Source organism: Podarcis vaucheri, assembly GCF_965113315.1.
Source record: "Podarcis vaucheri genome assembly, chromosome: 14".
NCBI lineage: Eukaryota > Metazoa > Chordata > Lepidosauria > Squamata > Lacertidae > Podarcis > Podarcis vaucheri.
Window position 1 is genome coordinate 28,544,851 of NC_138752.1, and position 16,396 is coordinate 28,561,246.

Here is a 16,396-nt window from a genome sequence, read left to right on the forward strand (position 1 = left end):
GGGCCTCCTGCTGCTGCCGCTGTGCCGGAGCACGATTTCTGTTCTCATCCTGAAGGAAATTTCTTAACCTGAAGCACTATTTCTGGGTTAGCGGAGTCTGTAACCTGAAGCATATGTAACCCGAGGTACCACTGTACTATGCTACTCTACACAATTGGTTTCAATGTAAAGGAAATACGGTGCAAATTGGGATGGAGGAGATGTCATCAGTTATGTATCATTTGTGGATGCAAAAAATAAGACTGAGTAATGATTAGTCGCTTTACTAATGAAAATGATATCAAGTCCCAGACCAATATTCCTCAAGTGAAATGGAACCCCAACTTCTTCAGACTTTACTTTCATATTATTCCTCACATATCAAATCCTGGCTTGATCTGCCTCCATTTATAGGCATATTCTAGACTTTTTGATTGCAGTCAGAAATAAAATGTTGCTTGAATTGTATGACAGCAGTACATTAAAATAAAAATTTAAAAACGCAGAAAAGTTAGCGATTTCCCAAGCCAAATTCAGTCTTTTTGACACTTGATTTTGAGAACATTTGGTCTTGGTTTCCCAAACAAGTTTTAGCAGCTCAAGAGTGTGATGTTCTCAAACACATCGTCATCCCCCGAAATATTTAGCACCATTTTGCAAAAATTTTCACCAGGCAGTTGCTTCCTGTTCAAAATCTGCACAGCACCAACCGGTGTGTCTCTTCTCTAGCAAAGCACAAATAGCTCCCAACACACAGTTCCTTCCAAAGTGTTGTTCGTATCAGCTGCCGATGTACGATGGACTCCGCGCCGCTCCAAGAATCATATTTTAGCAACAAGGACATGATGGAGTGCTATATTCAGTGCTCAGCACAGAGATTAGAAAAAAAAAAGCAATTTTGTTTGGCAGATTTCAGTGCATTAGTTTAGGAGGGAAAAAATGGGCAAAAATAACATCGTTCTGAAATTGCTAAGTTTAAGAACTGCCTTGCAGGCAACATGGAAATTTCCTGAAGACGGAACACTAAGCAAACTTCTTCAAGAACTTCTACTGCATCAAATCCTTATTGAAACAATGGGGAGATGCAGAAGAGGTGCATAGTTAAACCAAGGAACTCACTCCCACATGGATGACCACCAACCTAAGGGTAAAGGGACCCTTGACCATTAGGTCCAGTCGTGGACGACTCTGGGGTTGCAACGCTCATCTCTCTTTATTGGCCAAGAGAGCCAGGCGTACAGTACATGTGGCAAACATGACTAAGCCGCTTCTGGCGAAACCAGAGCAGTGCATGGAAACGCCATTTACCTTCCCGCCGGAGCAGTACCTATTCGTGCTTTCGAACTGCTAGGTTGGCAGGAGCAGGGACCAAGCAACAGGAGCTCACCCTGTCATGGGGTTTAACCCACAGCGCCACCCATGTCCCAACCACCAACCTTGATGGCTATAAAAGAGGACCAGTCATATTCACGGAGGAGAGGGCTATCAATGACAGCTAGCAATGATGAGCATATTCAACCTCCATTGTCTGAGGCAGCAAAGGCCTCTGAATACCAGTTGATGGGAATCACACAAAAAAAGAGTGCTGTTGTGCTCCTGTTCTGCTTGTGGGTTTCCCATAATAGGCATCTGGCTGGCCATTGTGAGAATGGGATGCTGGACTAGATGAGCCACTGGCTTGATCTAGCAGGCTTGCCTTAGGCTCCTATGTGGCAAGGGAAATTGAGATTAAGCAGTCAGCCTGGTCAGGGCCGGATTTAGGTTTGATGAGGCCCTAAGCTACTGAAGGTAATGGGGCCCTTTGTATGTCCAACTGTCCTTTGTCAACAACAAATGGTCACTGTTTTTTGTGTTGAATATATGCTATATGGTAATTTATGGACCTAATACGTATCTAAAGCCATTTGCACATAACAAAATATGAATTTTATCCAAGTAATTGTTGAAAAGTCCATGCAGAATGCAAAGTCCATATGGAATGTAGGCACCCTATATATAGCAATGAGCAAACCAGTGATATCTTAGGGAGCTGGCTAGCAGGCGGGGCCCATTACTTATATCATAGGAGCCTACACAACACAAAACACTGTTGCTGTATGTAGGTTTTATTTTATTTGCTTTTCATCTTATATTTTGGAAAGGTACATCCAGTTTTTTCCTTTAAGTTTTCTTGGGGGGCCCAAGAGAGTGGGGTCCTATGCTATAACTTTTTAGCTTATACGTAACTCCAGCACTGAATCTGGTTTGTTTTCATAAAAATTAGCACAAAAGTTACGCACTGGCAGGTGGCTGTTTCCTTGCACTTCCTGCTGTACTTTCCCAACACTTTTCATCCTGTGAAAAATCCTGTTATGAAAGAAAAAAGGGCAGATTTGTTGCACAAGAGTGCTGCTGCTATCTATCACAGCGTACCTGTTTTCTTTGCAATGGGTTGTTATATTATCTTCATATCAAGGAAGGCTTGTGGGAGGGGAAGGCAGGCGGTCCTTTGAGGCACACCAGTTTTAAGCCATCTTGGGAGTTTGAAGGAAGCACCAGAACTTTGGATTGTGCTTATAAATGGACCAGGAGCAGAGTAGTGATTTAAGGACTAGTAAGATAATGCAATAAGGTTGCCAGCCATGGCAGCTACATTGGGGATTAACTGGAGCAGACATAGGCCAACTCGGCCCTCCAGATGTTTTGGGACTACAACTCCCATCATCCCTAGCTAACAGGACCAGTGGTCAGGGATGATGGGAGTTGTAGTCCCAAAACATCTGGAGGGCCGAGTTTGCCTATGCCTGAACTGGAGTTTCCAAGTAGTCTTCAATGGCAGCCCCACGTGCAACTCACTGCAGTGGTCTAGTTGAAGTCCATGATCTATCATACACCTTTACTACTGCCATTACAACAATAAAAGTTATGGCAGGTACAAAAGCTGTGCTTGGTGCTCTTGGATTACTAAGTTTGGAGCCCTTCCCTCTTGTGAATCTGAATATGACCCAGCAGTAAGTCTGTGAAATTGCACATAGAAAATGAATCAACGCAGAAAGGGGTTTTCCGAGGCATCTCAAGAATTTGGCAAGCCAAAGGAACAATGGGGCAAGTGGATCTGTTAGAATATTACGGAACAACTCAATTGGCAGGGTTTGTTAGGGGAACAAGCAGAGGAGTTAATGCAGACAAACTGTGTGGTTTGGCTTTGTGGCTTTCCGGAGAGACCTCGGCTTTCTGTTGCTTCAGCAGTCTCTCTCTGCCTTCTGTTTAGCCACAACTGTCAGTTCTGAGATAATAGTTGTTAACTTAAGCCTAAACATATTTCAAATGCAGATGGATTTACAAAGCTCCCTGTGCCACTGCCTCTTTCTGGCATTTCCGGATTCCCAATTTTAAAATTTCCCATTTTCCACTGGGGTCTTGCCCAAATGGCTCGATTGGTCCTAAGTCAAAGCATGCCCATATCTGTCAGTTTCTCCTTTTTCCTGCCTTGAGTTCAGTTCTCCAAATTTCCACATCAATTTGCAATTCCATCCCATCCTGTGTGTGTGTGTGTGTGTGTGTGTTTCTTTATTTGCAGTATGCATCAGTCATAAACATTGATTCATTCACAGAACGTTTTGTTTTTTTTAAAAAAATCTTTTTACAATCCTAGCCCCCACAAAAGCACCAAATGTCTATTTAATTACATTTAACTTTTAAGCAGTGCTTTTTTCCTTTAAAAATGTTTAGGGGTACTCTCATTTTGACTCAAGAAAATCACCATTTTATAGTTCAAATCAGGGGAAATAAATACAGTAAATGGACAAAAGTACAAAGATTCACAAAATGTTTAGGGGTATGCGTCCCCCCCCCCAGAAAAACCCACTGCTTTAAAGTCATTTCAGTTTTTAAACAGAAGTGTCATTCCACATTTTGCCCTGTGTTCTCAGAGGCCTATAATCATGGTCTTACCATGTTCTGTCAATGTTGTGAATGCCATGAAACTATGTCAGTAGTAGTGGTTTTCTTGCCTGTTCAACTCTCTTGGGCAAGGGCTGTCATTTTGTCCCTTCAGTCCCAGAGTTGTGAGATCCAGTTCCCAAACAGGTCTGCATTTAGGGTCTTCCAATACTTTGCAGTAGTAAGCCATGCAGCAATTATCAAGTAAGTAATGAGATCCTTGTCTGGGAAAGTTAGCAATTACAAAAAAAAAAAAAGCCCTTCTCCTGAATTTTCATCAGCACTTTAGTACAAATTTCTCCCATCTCCACATTTTTGTATGCAATCTTATACGCCGCGGTATGTGCATTTCTGTACAATTTACTTGTCTGGAAAACTGCATTGCAAAATTCTGAGAAGAGCAATTCTCAAAGAGCGGCTGTGTTTGGAGTCTTGTATTGTTTTGGAAAGTGCAAACTGGATAGGTTTGTCTTTCAATTCAACCTGAATCAAGTTGCACCCTTATCACTAGTTGTGCTTGCAAGACGTTGTTTGGAGCTGACTTGTATTTAATCCCAGAAACAGGAGGAAAACAGTGGTGCTTATGGGGCAGGGGGAGGGGAGTCCACCCCATGACACCTTGGCTCTTGCCCAGGACTGCTCAGGCCACAATAAATGAGATAATCTTTAAGTTACCCCACTGAATTCTTTCTCTCTCTCTCTCTCTCTCTCTCTCTCTCTCTCTCTCTCTCTCTCTCTCTCTCTCTGTGTGTGTGTGTGTGTGTTGTAGATGTGCTAATCCAATCGTCTCCTCTATCCTCTCTCTTTTCCCTTTGATTTGAGCACAGCCTCTTGGGAGATACAGACTCATCACAAATGGCTTCTTGGGGACAGGAGCAAATGAAATGTAACAAATCTTCATTTGCAATTTTTGGAGCATGTGGTCAGAATGCAGAGCAGAGGAACCAGCGCCGCCAATTGCTTCCCTTAATGTGTTCCGGAACAACCTCAAGCGTCATCACAAAACTCGCTTTTCTTTCTCTCTGGCTGGGATGAAGAATTGAGAGAAGAGAGCAGTAAAACATCTCATTTATTTTTGTGTGTATTAAAAAGCAGGGGGAGACATTATTTGTTTTTGCATTGCTCCTTCACACCTGATATTCTTCTCCCTCGGCCTGCAAGATCTTTGGCCCAAATGCACTTTGCTGTGTTAGGCTGCAAGCAAAGAGCCAATAAGAAGCTTCAGCAGTGCTGCTGCTTATGCCCGCACCTTGCACCCCAGCAACTTCATGCTTTTGAAACAGGTCTAATTATTCCAAATCTGGAATAGAGAAGAGAAAACCTTACATGATTAAATGTGCTTTGAAGATCTGCAGTGACTTTTAATCCTTATTTCAGGCCTTGGCCCAAATGCCTTTGCTGCCCCACCCAGTTTAAGCCCTGGCACAGTGCACCCCCAGCCTAACCAAGTCTGGACACTTTTAGACAATCTGTCTCTTGAACATTCCTCCTGATATGTTTGCACAAAAACTGTGTGGAACTGTATCTCTACTCTATGAGAGGGCTCAACATGAGACTCTTAATCTCAGAGTTGTGAGTTTGAGCTCTACGTTTGGGCAAAAGATTCCTGCATTGCAGGGGATTGGACTATATGATCCTTGGGGTCCCTTCCAATTCTAAAGTTTGATGATTCTATGAATATATGAACTAAAAGCAGAGACATCACCTTGCCAACAAAGGCCCGTATAGTTAAATCTATGGTTTTCCCAGTAGTGATGTATGGAAGTGAGAGCTGGACCATAAAGAAGGCTGATCGCCAAAGAATTGATGCTTTTGAATTATGGTGCTGGAGGAGACTCTTGAGAGTCCCATGGACTGCAAGAAGATCAAACCTCTCCATTCTTAAGGAAATCAGCCCTGAGTGCTCACTGGAAGGACAGATCCTGAAGCTGAGACTCCAAGACTTTGGCCACCTCATGAGAAGAGAAGACTCCCTGGAAAAGACCCTGATGTTGGAAAAGATGGAGGGCAGAAGGAGAAGGGGATGACAGAGGACAAGATGGTTGGACAGTGTTCTTGAAGATACCAGCATGAGTTTGACCAAACTGCGGGAGGCAGTGGAAGACAGGAGTGCCTGGCGTGCTCTGGTCCATGGGGTCACGAAGAGTCGATACGACTAAATGACTAAATAACAACAACAACCTGAACTCCACAATCATCATCTGAGGCCCTCCTTCATGTGCCTCCTCTGCCAAAGTTCCAGACAGCTGCAACATGAGAACAGGCCTTTTCTGCAGTGGCTCCCCGCTTGTGGAAGGCTCTCCTCAGGGAGGCCGCCTGGCACCTTCGTTCCATATCTTTAGGCAGCAGGAAAAAACATCACTTTCCTCCCTGGCGTTTGGCTAACTAAAAATTCAATGGCTTTTAAAATTGTGGGGCAGGGGGAATTGTTTATGTTTGTTACTGTGTTATGCATTTTTGTGTTTTTATATTGTAAACTGCCCTGTGATCCTCAGGTGAAGGGCAGTATAGAATTGAATGATTAAATGAATGAATAATAATACTTGTTGTATCCACCTGAACCAATGGAGTCAAATTACGAGGAAGGAGATTCCCACTATACATCAGGAACAACTTTCTGAGGGTAAGAGCTGTCCAGCAGTGGAACAGACCACCTCAGAAGGTGATGAACTCTCCTTCATTTGAGGTTTTTCAACAGAGGTTGGATGGCCATCTGTCAGGGATTCCTGATCTGTGATTCCTGCATTGCAGGGGGTTGGACTAGATGACCCTTGGTGTCCCTTCCAACTCTACAATGCTACGATTCTATTGCCTATTCATTTTGAGTGGCTAGCATGATGCTGCTATTATCCCACACTTATTCCAGTGCATCTCCCCATCACTTTTCTCACCCCCCCAAAAAAAATTCTGTGGTTGTTGTTGTTTTTTAACTGGTTTGCTATTCAAGAGCACTAAGCCCACTCTAATGGTACCACCTGAATTTGCCAGCCTGCAGCCTGAAAAAAGGCCTTGCCCAGCCGCAGATCAGAGGTGCCATATCTTCCACCCTTTGTGGCCTCTTGGTGCATCTCAGAGCCACACCAGCCAGCTCCGCTGCATTGCGCTGTTATTTTCCCATAAACTGAAGCTGTAAAGGCCCCGACATATATCAGCGTGGCAGCCACAGGCCGGCCTGCTAATGCACCAGCCTAATGAATATGAATGGCATCTTCGTAAATGTAGCGTTGTGTCATTAAATTCTTTCACACCTCAGCAACCCTGGAAAGGTTACTTGGAATTAAATGTAAATTACATATTTACTGGAATGAAACAGATCGGCATGTCATTCCTTTGAAAAACATCATCTAATTTAATAATGGCACAAACTTGCCTCACAATAAGCCGGGTCCCTTCCTCCCACCATGTCTCTTTTGGTGCTGAGGTCTTTCAGTTGAAGGCTATCACTGTCTCCATCAGCTGCCAGCCAGCTGCCTTTTTTGCTCATTGTGAATCTGTTCTGTTTTTACCTGCTGGAGCACAAAGGGAGAAATGAACACGCCCAGAATTCTGCCCATGCCCTTCTCTGAAGTTAGACGTGTGCAGAGAAGAAGGAGGAGGATCAAGAGTCTAGAAACCAAGCCTTATGAGGAACAGTTGAGGGGACTGGTGATGTTTCACATGGAAAAGAGAAGACTGAGAATCACAGCTAAAATCCTGTCAGATGGTCACCCAACCTCTGTTTAAAAGCCCCCAATGAAGGAGACCCCACCACCTTCTGAAGGAGTACCTTCCACTGTCAAACAGCTCTTACCATCAGAAAGTTCTCCCTAATTGTCAAGGCTCTGCCAAGGCTTCGGGGAAACCGTTCCTCCCCTGGTTGCAGCAAGAGCATAGAAAACAAGGAGAGTCCCTTTTTAATTAGTTTTTATTCAGTCCTAATAGCGAGAGACAAAAGAACGCAACAAGCCTTAACATGGCGTTGCTCCAAACTGGGCTCCTCCTCCCACATTCCTAACAACAACAGCCCCCCTTATGGGGGCTGCTTGTAGCCAAAAGTTTCTGATTCCGTTGCACCCTTAATGAATGCTGAGTTCTTGGAGAAGGGGGATCAGAAATACTCTCCAATGACAATGTGTCAGCTGGCTGTCCTGTCGCAATCCCCCCCTTTCTTCTAACACATCCCAACTCCTTTGTTTGTCTGTCTCTATGCTGTGACCTTCCTCAAACTCTCCAAAGCCTTGCTGTAAATCAAGGCTGTGTCCCTCTTCTCCTGTAGCATCAGGAGAAGGGGATGTGATCCCCACTAGTCGTCCTCCTCCATCTCGTCCTCTTGAGTCCGTCAGAAAGTTCTTCCTAATGTTGAGTTAGAATTTCCTTGCCATTTGAATTAATCCGCTGCTGCTCTGGAGCAGCAGAAAGCAAGCTTGCTCCATCTTCCATGTATTTGAAGATGGCTATAATGTCAATTCTCAGTCTTCTCTTATCCAGGCTAAACACAACTCCAGACCCTTTAACATCTTGGTTGTCCTCCTCTGCACACCTCCCAGCTTGTCATTATGCTTCTTAAACTGTAGTGCCCAGAACGGGGACATAGGACTTCAGTTGGGGTCTGACCAAGGCAGACTAGAGTGGTACTATGTCTTTCCTTGATCAGGACACTATATTACTGTCAACGCAGCCTAGGATTGCATTAGCTTCTTTTTGCTGGTGCATCATGCTGTTGACTCATATTAAGCTTGTGGTCTACAAAGACCCCATCAATGATTTCTAAAGCAGGTTGGACCACTTTAAACAAAGAGTCTCTTTTCACAGAAGTCAGAGCTTCAGCTCCCCTCTAAGTCTGGGGATGGGTGGTGCTGAAACAACATTATGTCCTGCTCTTATGGAACCTCCAGCCTAAGCCATACAGGGAGCTGTCCAGGGTGCTGCTGAAGTCTTGCTCCATCTCACCTCCATTCTGCCAAGGTCAATGCTAGCTTCCTAGCAGGTATGAAGAACTGCAAGGGTTCAAGACAGGTAGCAGCTTCCAGGTCAGATGATGGACTGACTGTCAAGTGATGCTTGATTTGAGTGCCACAAAGCTGTTTATTATTTACTATTATTTATTAAATTTGTATACTGCCCTTCATCTGAAGAGCTCAGGGTGGTTCACAACATAAAAATACAAGATAAAAACAAAATACGTTAAAAAACAAAACCCACAACCCAATACCACCCCCATATGCTGCCATATAAGAAAGGATCTGAGTGGTTTGTGGTTGTTGTTTTTTTTAAATGCAAATAATTAAGACACACATGGAATTTGAACAAAACAAAACCAGCAACAGCATCCAGGGTCCTTTATATTCCATGAAGACGCCCTCTAGCCCTGGACAAGTGGCTCCCTCTGAACCTCAGCTGCAAAACAGGTATTCCAATGGCCCACCTACCAGGCTGGCATATGAGCAAACCACCCCCTAGAATTGCAAAGAGCTTTGCTGATTAAAATTAGGAAGAGTGGCATCCACAGTCAGCGAGTTGGTATCTGGACAGATGTGGTCCTCGTAGTAGTCAACTATCCACGTTGCAAGTGGGCTTGTGGTGGCTGCTCCACAAAACTCTCTGGGATCTGTCAGTGTCCATTTCCCCTACAAAATTTCCTGTAAAGAGGGAATTGTTCCATTGGTTGAGGGAACCAGGGCCTTGTTGATGGCATTGTTCTTACAAAAAGAGCAAGGCCAGACAGGCTTTATCTATGCCATCCCAGGGGCCTCCTCAGCTCCTAAAGACTGAAATTATGTCTCTCTACAGCAGGATATTGCTGCTTGCTTATTTATGACTCTGCATTTCGTGAATATTTCTTCTGGTTGGGGAGCCTAATGATATTTCTCCAATATAGTTCTCGTCTCTTCAAGTAAGGCAAGAAGAAAAGAGGGCAGAATGAAGAGGATAGAGCAGCCCAGTAGACTTTAAGAGCTTTCCCTAGAGATTCGGATGTTCAGAACACCTTGGCCACAGAAGGGAAAGACGGTAGGATAGTTGCTGGTAATCACACACACACACACACACACACACACACGAGGGGGCAGGGTTCATAATTGTGTATAATGTAGTAACACTAGTAATAATCATAACACAACTTGAAACCAGTTTACCTGCAAAATCGCCTTATCCCACATATGCCTGTTTGACTGCTTCTGTTGGCTGAACCAGCCCAGTTTCAGGGGCCACATAATACCTGTCTCACATTTGTAAGAAACTGATATTTTAGTATGGCAGCACCTACACTCTGGAACTCCCTGCCGATGGACATCCAAGAAGGCCCCTTCACCGTAGTCTTTTTGGTGCCTGCTAAAAACATTTCTGCTTAAACAAGCCTACCCAGACGTGTAGAATGCTGCTTTAATCTGTGTTTAACTTACTGCTGATTTTATCCTTTTCCAATCTTTTACAGAGTTGTTTTTCCCATTTCCCCTGATAGTTATATTGCTTTATCATCTTTGTAAACCACGCTGAAGTCTTCTTACAATCAAGCAGTGTACAAATGGTATGCAATAAATAAATTTATATCAGGCACACTATGTAAAACTAGAAAATATTACAGCATCAGTAAAACAGAGGATGCATTTAAATGTACAGTAGAGAAGGCACACAAGTTCTTGTATAAGTAAGGTAAAGGTAAAAGGCCCCCTGACCATTAGTTCCAGTTGTGACCGACTTTATTGGCCGAGGGAGCCGGCGTACAGCTTCCAGTTCATGTGGCCAGCATGACTGAGCCACTTCTGGCGAACCAGAGCAGCACACGGAAACGCTGTTTACCTTCCGCCAGAGTGGTACCTATTTATCTACTTGCACTTTGACGTGGTTTCGAACTGCTAGGTTGGCAGGAGCAGGGACAGAGCAACGGGAGCTCACCGTCGTGGGGATTTGAATCGCCAACCTTCTGATCGGCAAGTCCTAGGTTCTGTGGTTTAACCCACAGCGCCACCCGCATCCCCTCTTGTATAAGTAAAGGGCTATAATCAAGCAGTGGGATAAACTTGTTTCCAGAAGTAGCCCTACATTTGGGGAGGCGTCAGAGGGAGGCCACTTTAACCCATCACCTCTCATCAGGGTCACCCTGGCCTGGCTTGGAGTATATATAATTCAAGAGCCATTTCAAAAGGCCCTCTGAGCTCTTGTTCACCTACTCCCTCACTCTGCCAACACGTCTAAGGATCCTGGCATGCTACCCAGCCCATTTCTCCAGCCTCTCTGCCCACATGATCAGCACACCTGGGCACCAAACGCTCATCAAAGCCAGGCCAGATTAAGCTTGCAGACATTCACAGTCTCTTTCCCCAGCTGGTTCTCCTCCAGGTGAGTCATCAGAGCGATCTGATGATGAAAAGCAGCCAGGAGCGGCTGGTCCCACCACGAGGCTTGCCTCCTGGCCCAATCAATCCTGGCAATCAAACAGAGGCCAAGCTGTGATTCAGGGCTCAATCTGCCAGCTCTCATGCTCAGCTACAAGGCAATGCTGCGCCTGCACGTAATGAGCCACTTAGGTGTACCTTAGATGCTTACACCTGCAAATGATAAAGGCATCGATGTGCATCAATGGCTGTTAATCCCACTTCCTACAGCAGAGACAGCATATGAGCCAGCCTCCCTCCCCACAGTGTTGTCTCAGATGTTCTGTGCTGGTGGGCCATGAATCTGAGTCCTGTTTTCTAGGCCCAGAATCTTAAAGTGCTTCATGTATCCTGGCAGAACTTACAGTCATCCCAGGGGCTTCTGTGGCCAGGTCAAGGAACCTATGGCTCTCCAGAAATTGCTGGACTCAAACTCATAAAATCTTAGAACTGCAGATTTGAAAGGGACTCCAAGGGTCATCTAGTCCAGCCCCCTCCAATGCAGGAATCTTTCACTCCAAGTGAGGCTCAAACCCATGACCCTGAGGTTAAGAGTCTAATGCTCTACCAACTGAGCTATTGTTTGGTAAATTGTAACATGGCTTCCTTACACAACTCTTCAAAGTTCAGATTAATGTGTTTTTCCATACAGCAATCAGAAAAAGATATGCAGGCAGTAACTATTGGTATGGGGGGTTGCTATTTTCAGACTCCATTCTTGTCTGAAACAAAAGAGGCTGGTTAAAGCCATGCGGCTGAGCAGAAACAACCAGCTCACACACTGAATTCACATGTTGACTGAGTATAACAAAAGGCTTGGTTGCCCATTCCTCCCAAGTTGAGGTGCAGCGATATAGGTTAAGCCTGGCAGGACAACTTACTCTATGGTGTTAACCCCTTCATGCATTAACTAGACTCAAGTGGGTCTGGTTATCCTACACTAGCTTGTTAAAATCCTTCTTAAACTGTGGTGCCCAGAACTGAACACAGGACTCTGGGTAGGATCTTACTCCCATCCTCCTCCTTGACCACATTGGCTGCTGGGAGTTTGAGTCTGGCAGTTCCCGGAGGACACTAAGCTCCCCTGCCCTACGAAATGTTTCCAGTCTGTTACCAAGCACACTGTTTATTGCACCAAGAAGCCAGTGGGAGTATCAAGCATTTTCTACTTAGACCTGACATTTGTTTCCTCTGTCTTTCAAACACAAGCTTTGGCTTGAGCAGAAGATGATGGTTTACATTTTAAGCACCTTGTAAGTGCTGCAGGGTGTCTGTTGTCAGGACAGAGCCTGGAATCTGTTTGCAGCCAACCTCTCCCTCTAATTCCTTAAGAGGTGACTTCTTATGCAACCAGACATGTCCTTTTGAAACCTCTTCTGTGTGCTCCGTGACATATCACGGAAGTGGCTGCATATCACAGAAGCAAATATATTATCATTATTTCAATCAATGATATCATTATTATGGTGCAATTATTATCATCTCTATTATCTGGGGTTTCTTCCCATGGGGGAGGTGGGAGGGAAATCTAGCAGCGTGCTGTCATGCACAGGATAAACAGAGACACTCAAAGCCAAGACTAATGGGAGAGAAGGTCAGGTCGCCCTGTCCATTCTATGTCTCTTGGTAAACATTAACCAGAATCAGCAAGCGGGTGGAGGGTTTTTTCATTCAGTGGGGAACGCCAAGTGGTTTTAGCAGGACACAAGGAACGCTAGTCTTAAGAAGCATTGACTTGGGAGTGCAATTCTTCACTAGGGCAAAGATAAACCTTTCAAGCCGTCTCCTGACAGTGACTTACTTGGAGCTTTGTGTTTTTCCGGAACTGGGGAGGCAGAGGATAGCCACTGAGGCTAGTAGCCATTGATAGCTCTCTCCTCCAGAAATATGTCCAATGCTCTTCAAAACCTACAGCGATAGGTTCAAGCAATTCAGCAGCAGAGCCCAACAGGAGAAGCAAGAAAGCTATGGTGCTCAGGACTTGCTTGTGGGTTTCCCATAATGGTCACTGTGAGAACAGGATGTCCTCTTTGGCCTAATCCAGCAGGCTCCTCTTATGTAACCCAGGTCCATGACTTTCAATGGGCCTATTCTAAGTACAGACGACTCCCCACTTACGCAGGGGTTACGTTCCTGGCCCCCACACTCATAAGCGAAATATGTGTAAGTGGGGAGCCTTCTGTGGTAAATACATTTCCCCACCCAACAGCTGTCATGTGGGGTGGTGCAGCAGCAGTGAGCGCTCCTGCACGCCATTTTGGAACCCTTGGAGTCTCTTTTCTGGACTCTGGGGAGGATCTCCTCGTGAGCCATGAGGACTTCCCAGCTCTCTCCCAGCGATTTCAGGTTGGTATCAAATTATTTAATTATTCCCAGCGCCACGCATATATGTGCTTATGTGAGAGTCAATCCTGCACAAGGGGGGGAGGGGAGGGGGCACCCCTGTATATTAGTTGGATGCTACCCTATGGCTCTTTTTATAAGAAGCAACCTTAGTCCATGTCTAATGTTGTAAACCGTTTTGATACGTTTCGTGGTTTAGCGGTATAGAAATATGAATAATAATGAATCCATCCGACCATTGGCCCAGCTATCTCAGTATTGCCAGCACCGACTGGCAGCGCCTCTCCAGGCTTCTGGACAGGGGATCTTTCCCCAGCCATTCCTGGAGATGCCACTGGGGATGGAACCTGCAACCTTCTGCATGCCAAGCAGATGCTCTACCGCTGAGGTGCTGCTCTTTTCTTCCACACACCCCTTGTCTGTCCCCAAACACCCAGCGATCAGAGGCAGTACGCAGCTGCCTTTGCAAATCATTTGCCCATGGATGTGTCGGTTCCCTGTGCAAAACCACGTTTCATTCACCCAGAGGGAACTAGTGTGAGTGGCTGGATCCGAGGACAGAAAACCCGTGGGGGGGGGGGAGTGCCTTGCTCAAACATGGATTTGAGATGCCTCTTATTTAGGTCACAACTGTCCGCTAGACAACAGTCTCGGTTTGGAGGGCTGATAAATCGGGTTTATTAGGGATTAAGGGAAGGCATGGTGGATTTGAGCTGGTGAGTCGAGGGAGATAGAGTCTCTCCCCATTTTGGACATCTGCGGGGTTCTACATAACCAGCTTTTTCATTTTATTTCTTTAAAGAGGAATCTGACGCGATCAAGCTTAAGAAGGTGAATTAATGTAGTGGGGCTTTGTACTCCAATCCAGCAATGAAAATCCTTTCTAAAAGTCTAATTTCCTTCGTTGTTATTCATGATTACAAAATAATAAGATTGCTGGAGAGAGGGAGAAAAATCCAATAGAGTAGATGTCAATATTGGGCAGGCGGCTCAGCAGGAAATTTAATTGCAAACTGCACGCCAGTTAAATAGTCTCCGCACTCATCTTGGCTTTTCTTAAATTTTAATTAGGATAAAATTTACTAATCTTTTCGGCATACAAAGGGAAGTTTGCCAAGAGAAGCCCGCAATTGATCTGAGAGAGATTGCTTTCCTCCAAGAGCCTTTTGCCCTGACCACAAAACGCTGCACAAAAAAGACCAGGCCGGCCGGTAACTGCCCCCCCCCGCCCCCCGCAGCCATCTTTGGCTCGTCTCCCACTCTCTCTCCACCCCCACCCCTCTTGGCACATGTGAAGTCCAGATGTTTTTTGTTGCAGAGCAAATTGACATGTTAAAATTACATTGTGCAAAGGAGCGAGGACAAGCCTCAGCAAACAAGCCAGAACGCGTCCCTGGGTTTTTATGGGTCACCCTAACATTTATGGAATTTAACAAATTTGCACCACACAGCAAATGTCAGGGTGAATTCCAAGGGGAGGCATGACTGACCAAATCGGTCCCCCGAGGTCCAACACCACCTACATGGGCTGAGCAGGAGGATGGCCCTTATCATGTTCCAACTTGTGTCCAGAATGCAGAAAAGGGACAGGCATCTGTTTCCCAGGACTGACCGGGGCTCCCTCACCAGGAGAAACAAAGATACCATACCCTCCAAAATTCTGCCGATTAAAATGAGGGTGTGCATCATTCGGTACTGCGCTTCCACGTGAACCAGCTGGGGTTTCTCCACCCCAGCCCCCTGTCTCCGTTACCAGCAGCAGCGCCCTCAGAACATGCTCTTCTTGTGCTTTAGAAAAACATTATGGTTTGTGCAATGGATGGATTTAGTTCACCTACACACACACACCCCGCCCACTCCATTCCCAGTCCCCAGCTAATTGGTGACCTCTGTATTCCACCAATGAGCAAAGATCCCAATTAGTGCCATGGTTTTTGAGGTGTGGACACCTGTCTGCAAGGAAGTGGGCTGAGACTAATTTGGCTATGCAAATAGTATTCCACACAGTCCCAGAGGGGGTCTCTGCTCGAGATGTAAATAGGAGGCGAGGTTCGTTGCTGCCGATATAATTATTTTCTAGCTGATTTGAGCAGCTGAATAAATTTAGCATTACCATAAAAAATGAACTGCTATTTTAAAATTGGATGGCTGCTCATAAAGCAGATACCGGGGCGAAGGGAACGTGGCGTAATTAAGGACTTACAGATGGAAGGGCTGGAGTTGAAGTGCTAGACAGGATCTGCAAAGGAACAACAGGGACAATGGGGGGTAGGCTCCCTCTTCTGTCATGGACTGGTTGGATACAGAGGGATAAAAGGAGGCACCAGCTGGGGAACCCCCAAGAGAGCCCAGGGAGTGGGAAAACTATCAGTGGTCAGAGGGAAAAGACTGGGGAAAAGGGGATGTTGGAAGCTGAAGAGGTAACAGGGTTTTGTGAGCAGGGAGATTCTGTGGCAGAGAGCAGTTCAGAATCAGATGCAGAAGCTGAGGCTGGAGAGGAGACGGTCCAACAGGCAGTGATGAAGCAGGCTGATGGAGAAGCCAGGGGGTCTCTGCCTCCTGCTGTGACCAGCTCCCTTCCTGCTTAGTCTCCCAGGACCAGGAGAGGTATGAAGTGGGAGGAACAAAGGCAACCCCTTCACCTAGATGCCAGGTAGGAGAACAATAGCCAGTGGGTGTGAACTGAACTGAAAGCAGGCTGGAGGCTGGAGACACAGAGACCTGCTTGCTTTGTGCTGGATCCAAAGCTGTGACTAATGGAGAATGCTGTGAGCCCCTCCATCTTATGCTCAGGTTGTATA

At 45.6% G+C, this 16,396-nt stretch overlaps 1 long non-coding RNA gene across 1 annotated transcript; it reads right to left on the reverse strand.

The window, feature by feature from the left end:
- Positions 1–4,951: 4,951 nt before the first annotated feature.
- Positions 4,952–15,370, reverse strand: LOC309518620. The gene is made up of 2 exons (XR_014213563.1): positions 15,086–15,370; positions 4,952–5,200 (listed from the first exon to the last, which is right to left on the reverse strand). It is a non-coding gene; the product is annotated as an uncharacterized lncRNA (long non-coding RNA).
- Between the last annotated feature and the right edge of the window lie 1,026 nt (positions 15,371–16,396).